Source organism: Bactrocera oleae, chromosome 3 (assembly GCF_042242935.1).
Source record: "Bactrocera oleae isolate idBacOlea1 chromosome 3, idBacOlea1, whole genome shotgun sequence".
NCBI lineage: Eukaryota > Metazoa > Arthropoda > Insecta > Diptera > Tephritidae > Bactrocera > Bactrocera oleae.
Window position 1 is genome coordinate 39,935,193 of NC_091537.1, and position 8,375 is coordinate 39,943,567.

Here is an 8,375-nt window from a genome sequence, read left to right on the forward strand (position 1 = left end):
TGCATTATTTAGGGAAGAAAACGGATGAATATCAAAGATAGCATCGGCTAGAAAACAATACATCTAGATATTGAGAATAAGCAGCTAAAAAACAGCTAAAAAATGCGTTAATGACGTAATACTACAATACCTTGACTTCAATAAAGAATTTACATTAACTACAGATGCTCCTCACCATGCAATACTAACGGTACTCTTTCAATCTGACAGAACAATTGCGTTTATATCGAGAACTCAATAAAAAACTCAAGAAGAAACGTAAGCCATATGTTGGACTGTAAAGACTTTTAAATGATACCTTTATAGCGGTATTAAAGTAAAAATGTATACAGATCACGAACCACTTACACATGATTGTACATTGAAATGTGGATTAGTGATAGACTTACTTGGATGAGTACAATAAAGAATTACTCCATAAACCAGGAAAAACAAATATTGTAGCCGATGCATTGTCTCGAGTATCAAAGTTAATTCAATAACAGAAACAAAACAAAGTACACAAAGCATATACGTTTACCATTCCATTCCCTACATTCCATAGACATATTGTTTTTCAACTAACATATTCTGATGATTTAATGAAAATATTGAAGAAGTATTTAAATACTTCTGTTATAAACGGAAACTACACGACAGAGGACATAATGGGACATATTCAAAGACTGTACCGGAATATTTTAGATCCTTTAAAATCAAATTTACTTATATGAAGGCTTAACAAACGAAACAGACCAGGATGAGATGATTTTACAGATTCACAACAGGACTCGATAAAATTTCTCGGAAAAAAAAGATAAATATTATTTTCCGAAAATGAGACAAAGAATAGTTACACAGGTAAAACAATGTCAAGTATGCAAGTGAGAAAAATATGGACGGCATACCCCAAATTCAGCAACTACAAAAACCCCAATACCTAAGTTTCCTGGACATACACTTCACATAGATACATTTTCAGAACCTGCACAAGCAATAATAGTCCAATCAAAGTCAATTGAAGGCATACAAATTTGCATGACATGTTTTATTATGGAGTACTTAAGTGCGTTATAGTAGTTAACGACAAGTTTCTTAATTCATCAACTGTTACTTTCATGATGAAAGTGTTGAAAGAAGATGTTGAAAGATTTCATTCCGGACGATGTCTCTATGAGGTTCCATGAATCGAATAATAATAAGTACATCCTTCTCTGCGATTTTATATTTTCTCTTTAATAATCAACAATTACTTTTATTATTAAAACAATGCATAGTTTTAGCTATCAAATTTACTTACATATTTGCGCGCACAAAATTTACACAATGGATTTGAAGTGATAATAAACGAATATTTTCTTGTGAATTAGTTTTTCAGAACATCCATTTCTACTCGGAAAACTTCTTTAAAAAAAAAATGGAAATTGAATAGTGAAAGTGAAAGATTGAAAATGAATTTGCTTGAAATTCATTCGGAAGTGGATTACAGAACCTGCTTGATACAACTGTATATTGGTACAGAAACTTTTAAAAAACGGGCGTGTGTACCGCCCTCTGATTAGTAAAATGTACAAATCTTCTAAGCCATATAAGTTACAATAACCAAATTCGCTTAGGTCTAATCAACCGCTACCGACAGTGTTAAAAGGGATGGATGAAATCGAATTATAAGCCTGCCCACTCCTCATATGTTTTGTTGCAATCTATTAAAAGCGCGATAAATCAATAACTAAATGCTCCAGAGACATTTAATTTTACAATCAGGATGATTCAAGAGGGCTTTATGGGAGTCGGGGTCAACGTTGGCCAATTTTGACGATGGGCGTGGCACCGCCCACATTTAGGTGAAATCACATATATCCGGTCCTACTGGGCCAATTTCAACTGAATTCGCTACATACTATTATCCTGATTATCGTACGTTATATTTAGAAAACAATTAACAATGAATGAGATATGCCATCTCTAGTCTAAAAACCCAAAATCGGACCATAACCGTTTAAGCTCCACCATACTGAAGATGTGGACTAAAGTGCGTATGGCTGACTTTTGGCCGAAAATATCGGTCAATCTGTGAGATATATAATATATGAAATTCGGAGAAAATGTTTCTCTGATAATAATATACCCTTATGTCAAAAATAGGTTGAATCGGGTCAATACTTCCCTTAGCCCCCATATACCTAATATAAGATTTTCGAACTTCCAGGGGTAATATCGGTCAAGATGTGAGTTATCTGAATTAAATTAAGTAAGCTTTAATTCTCACTGTAAATTTAACATTATTTTTATGTACATCTCGAAAACGTCCAACGCGTATTTTTCACGAACGAAATCGCGCTATAAATCCATCAAAAACTACGCTCACCGAATTTTTTAATTGTGTAGGCGTACGGATGTTTTTGATGCCTTAGCACAAACACTAATCTATATACAGTTAATCCGTATAGACTGAATGCTTTTATCTGCGATTGTTGTGAGTTAATGTTACCGGATCATTATCAGTAGAAGATATACGCAAAGTAAATGGACAAAAGTATGTTATGTTGCTTGCTAGAAGATAACAATCATTGGGATTGCTGAAGCAGCATTATATTTCACACAAACAAGAGTTCGTCTACTATTTACTATAGTACCGACGACATGTTTCTCGGCCTTGTATATCAGATCGAATTTAAGTTGATTATATGGGAAGTAGGTGTGATTGTATTCCCATTTTCACAGTGTATGATAGAAATGTCTGGGTAACACACACTAAATTTAATTGAAAACAGGCAAATAGGCTTTAAGATATAGGATTTTACTTAAAGATGGGCGGTGCCACGCCCATTGTCTAATTTTTACCCCTGCTTCTATAAAGCCAAGGCCCTTCCTTACCACCTTGGTGGTGAAATTTAATGTTCTTTTTTTTTAGGAAATACAAATAAAAAATTTAAGTATTTAAATAATTTTCTATTGTTCATGTCGTTTGGTGCATAGGTTGCACCCTTCAGTAATTCAAGTATTTTGTGATACACGTCATTGTTTCTTTTGGTAAATCTTTTAGTGTTCGAGAAAGTGCTTCTAATATTACATGTTAGTTCTTCAATATTTTGAAGATTTAACGGCAATTTTAATACTCAATGAGCCGTACGGCATCTTTCTAACAATGCGGCTACTATCACAGAAGCAACTGCAATCGCGATGTTAAATCTCGCACGAACAGTGGCTAAAAGTACTGACATGAGGAATGTCTTACCAGTTCGACCAGGAGCATCCAGGAAATATAAACTACCATTTCCGTCATCAATTGCCTTCATTAATGTATCATAAACATACTTTTGTTGGGGATTCAACAGGGGTACACTCGTTTGAACTACTAAATCTAATTCTTGGTGATCATATTCACGTTCTAGTTCCAGTTCTCGATTAAATACGTCATTCATTTCACGATTTGGCGCTGGCATTCCTTACTTGAATAATAAGCTACCACACAACAGGTACCACATGTCTTCGATCAAGAGTAAAACCCGATAATATATCTCCTTATTCATCTCAAGATCGTGATTTATGGAACTAACACGAATCTGCTGTAAAATGTCTTCTGACATATTATCCTTGTATTTGTGCCACAGGCTAGATTGATTCGATGGAAAGCTTGTCGAAATGTTGATAGCAAATAATGTGCGTACCTGACTTGGAGATGAAGAGATAATGGCTTCAATGATTGTCGTATCACAATGGGTATCGTGTCTTGTGTGTCTTGATCGTTTGGAAAATAAGTGGCGAATAAGGTGTTTTCACTTTTTTTGTGGTAGTTCGACCATATCATGTGGAGATAGATCCCGATACAGTGGATAACCATCGTTGACAGTGACGGTCTCCGTCGGTATTTTCCGTGGAAATCGTTTGGAACACTTACCGTCGACCATGCAAGGTGATTGGGGATTGATGGCACCACACAGTTCATGAATCATATTAGTAATTACAACATCATGTTGGTTTGGATCCGCTTCGGGATCGGGGATCTCGGCGCAGATGATATCATCTTTTTAGTATATCGACCAATATTAGTCGGATTAAATACTCGTTCTTCGATAATATCTGCCCCAGGTCATGAGGTCATTTGGAAACAACGATTATATTTTTGTGTTTCTGCAAGAAAATTATGGCTAAGGTTGCGAAGTCAATAATGGCACTTTAGCACTAAGGCAGCACAATCCAGGGGTTTCTCCGAAAAACTTCAATTCGTCACAATACTTACGTACAATGTCCATTTGCCCAATGCCATCGATAGGATACAAGCAGTAAGCAATGCTGCAATCGTATCTAAACACTTCTCCATTTAAATCAACACTAGATAGAGCTCTTCTTGTGCGTTGTAAATCATCTCCTTGTTTATCTCTATGGTTCGTTCGACGGTTTCGCATTGCCAACAGAGCCGTTTCACGGGCTGCCTCTCGAGCCATACTAACGCGGCGCTCTTCGCGGACAATTTCTTGTTATTCACGTCACACAGGAACAAAAAATTTAAATTATTGTGCTCTCGCAGCTGTGTGTTGTTATTTTATTTTTTTGAATTAATAAAATATTGAAATGATTTGTACATGAATTTTTAATACCTGCTTCTGATTTGAAATATAATTTTTTATTTATGTATTGTATTGACTTTTAATATAAAAAGGTAAAAAGTATCACCAAAATTCAGTCAAATCGGTTCAGATATTTTTGAGTTATAAATAGTGTAACTAACACAACTTTTTTTTTATATACGTACAAAGTTCAAATAACAAGTCGGTTAAATCCTCTTGATTTGCCTACTCGCCTGGAATTTTGCTAAAAAATTATTGACATGGCCAAATAAGACAATAACCTGAAAAATTGCCTGTTTATGTCTGATGAAGCCCATTTTGATCTAAACGAAAATGTAAACAAGCGATTGTTCTGTATTTCCTTGTCTAAAACTCGTCCTTGTTCGTTCGTTGCTGTGCTTATTATCAAAATTGTTATAATTGGTATGTCTATTATGTGATGGGTTATGACCCCCAGGCTTTTGATTAGTTCTTTCTTGTGTTATTGGATTGTATGATCTTGTATTTATAGTTAGTCCAGTTTCTTCTAGGACACAGTAAACTTCAGTTAACGAGTTAATATTTCTACCGTAAATTATTGATGATAGATGTGGTGGTTTATCATTTAAAAATGTTTTTATTATTAGGTATTCGTTTGTCCCCCTTGTATGAAAAGTCTATTACATACAAACTGATCGATCGGAAGTGCTTGTATGGACAATTTTTTCATTTAACGAGATATCTCCACGTAGTTTGGAATGGATCATTATCTAAGGCAATATAGAATCTCCGAAGAAACTGTTCTGCTCGAACCACTATAGTATATTGCTGTCATACAAGCTGAACGATCGGAATCAAGCTCTTCTAAGGAACCTTTTGTATTTGTGAAGGGTATTATAGTTTCGGTGCAATAGAAGTTAATGTTTTTTATTGTTTTTTTTTTAACACTTTTACTTCGGTGAAGTTCTTTGCTTTGTCTAAGGACAAAGTGTAGGCGACTGCGCTAGTTGAGTTAATAGATATAATAACCCACCGTTTACCCTCCTCCCGCCCAACCGACGCGAGGGGCGCAGTCCGCATACGTGCGGAATTAGCCGAGTCAGAAAAGGCAAGAGAGTTTTTTAAGTTTTGAGATCTAAAACTATTTAGCTACAGAAACAAAAATTTCAACAATAAGATTTATAGTAACAATATAATAAATTGTTACATTTTCATTCATTAAGAGAAAACAATAAAGTCTTTTTAATTTTGAAAAGTGAGTCAGATAAGTCAAATGTGCTGGAATGAGAATAAAAATACTGCGGAATGGCTCGTTTAGTTCAAAATTTGATCTACAGGATTTTAGAACTAAAGGTCTAAACTGCCTCGAAAGGCGAACCGGGATATTAAATTTAATTTCAGACAGGAGAAAAGAACTGAAACTGTTCCATTCAAGATTTTCACTAAGAATATTATGCCAAGCATTTCCCTACGACTAGAAAGTGTAGGTAGATTAATAAGTTTTAAACGACTAGTGTATGGAGGTAGACTTGCCCTAGAATCCCATCGGAAATGCGCTCAGGCGAAAAGTAAAAATTGTTTTTGAACAGACTTTAACTTGTCAGAATGGATTTGGTAGTTAGGGTTCCATACAACAGAGCCATATTCTAATATAGGTCTAACCAAAGTTGTATAAAGTGTTTTAGTAATATACGGATCTCTAAATTCTTTAGACCAAAGTTTAACACAATTGAGGACAGCTTTTGCTTTCAATACCATGGAATATTAAGACTAAAATTAAGCTTAGTTTCCATATTAACTCCCAAATCAACATAGTTAAAAACTTTCTCTAGAATATGGTGTTTTATTACATAAGAAGAGTGGTGCACAGATCTACGGGAAAAGCACATCATCTTACATTTATTGAGATTCAATGGCAAATCATTTCTATTACACCATGCAACCAAATTGTTTAAGTGTATGATTTAAAAAGCTTTACGTCGTCAGCGTATAATAAAATTTTTGAGAATTCTATTACTGAAGAAATATCGTTAATAAACAACAAGAACAGAATCGGGCCAAGATGACTACCTTGCGGAACACCAGAAGAAACTTTAATTGTATCTGAAGCTGTATCTTCAAATATCACTCGTTGTGTTCTATTATAAAGATAGGAAGATACCCATTGAAGGAATCTAGGCTGAAAGCCCAGCAGATCAAGTTTATGTATGAGAATCGAGATATTTACTTTATCGAAAGCTTTGCTAAAGTCTGTGTATATAACATCCGTATGCTTATGTTCCCTAAAACCCAATGATACATGGTTTACAAATTCAAGCAAGTTTGTTAGAGTCGATTTACCTTTACGAAATGCATACTGAGATGAGGAAATTAACGGAGAAATCGAAAAGGTTATATGGTCAGTGCTGATAGCTTCAAAAAGTTTAGGTATAACTGATAGTTTTGCAATACCTCTATAGTTTTCAATGTTGGATCTAAATCCACTATTATGCAAAGGAATTATAAATGACAGTTTCCATATTGAAGGAAATATACCGTGTTTAAGAGAGGAATTAAATATTTGTCAAAGGCAAGTAAATATATTTGGCACTATTTTTTAGGAAGCATAAGGATATCATGTCTCGGCCGAAACTAAAGTAAACATTGTCAGTTGAAATGATAGATTTGTATTTCATCGCGGACGGAATTTTGGAAATTCTGAGTTTGGAGTTGCCGAAATCATAAAAAAATTAGCTTTTGAGTACGGAAGCACGAAGTTTGATAATTATTATCGCGTACATTGCTCATGATTTCGACAAATATTTCCAAATCAGGATGATACGATTCCTCTGGTAGAACAAGAGGATTACTCTGAATAACGGAACACTTTGAAGAGGTATCAACGTATTCTAAATCTAAGCATTTACCAAATTTATTCGGAATTAAATTAATTTGGTTCAGACCCAACTCGGACATTTTTTCGAAAAACTCATTAAAACATGACCGATTGCAAATCGGTACGATATAGTCATCGAAAGGTTTCCACGAAGCACACGGTAAATTGAAATCACCTAATACAATTATTGAATCTGCATTATTTGCCATCGAAGTAGCACTATTTATTAAAGAAGCATGCTGCATGTATACAGATAAGTCCGAATGGGGTGGTATATAAGACAGGGTTAAATAAAGCAACTATTAACATAGACTCTAATACATTTAAATTCAAATGAGTCGGTTCCTGGAGCAAGAACATCTTCAGATGGGATAGAAGAATGTACGGCAAATAGAACACCTCCACCGATTCTGTTCAGTCGATCACATCTAAATATTTGAAATTCGCTGTTTAAAATCTCATTATCAAAAATGTGAGGTTTCAACCATGTTTCTGTAAATCCACTTACATGGAAATTGAAATTGGAACTGTTTAAATACAAGTCGGTTAATTTTGTATTAAGACCTCTAACATTTTAATAATAAATGCTTAGCGAATTTTTACCAATCAGTTTTTTTATATCGGTGGTTGCTTTTGGTAATTTAACAATTTTTTCCTCAGTTTGACTTCTAAGTTCAGGCTTAAATTCGCGTACAAAAGCCCCAGGTGGCCAGAATGAACTATCTAATATCCTTTTGAATGTTTCAAGAGATAGGTCTATTTTAAACGATGATATAATTCTATCATAATTGAAGTTAAATTTACGGATATTGATATCATCAATTTTTAAACTTGACGAAATTTAAGACTTAATGTCCTCCACCAAGGTATCTTTCGAAAGTCTAGAAATAAATATAGACTTTCAGGTGGAATAACTACCAAATTTTAATAAATGTTACTAAGTTATTAGGGGGAGCCTCTGGAATTGTGAG

The 8,375-nt window shown here is 34.4% G+C and overlaps 1 long non-coding RNA gene across 1 annotated transcript; it reads right to left on the reverse strand.

Moving 5' to 3' along the window:
- Positions 1-992: 992 nt before the first annotated feature.
- Positions 993-1,391, reverse strand: LOC118683604 (uncharacterized). The gene is made up of 2 exons (XR_004979428.2): positions 1,280-1,391; positions 993-1,212 (listed from the first exon to the last, which is right to left on the reverse strand). It is a non-coding gene; the product is annotated as an uncharacterized lncRNA (long non-coding RNA).
- Between the last annotated feature and the right edge of the window lie 6,984 nt (positions 1,392-8,375).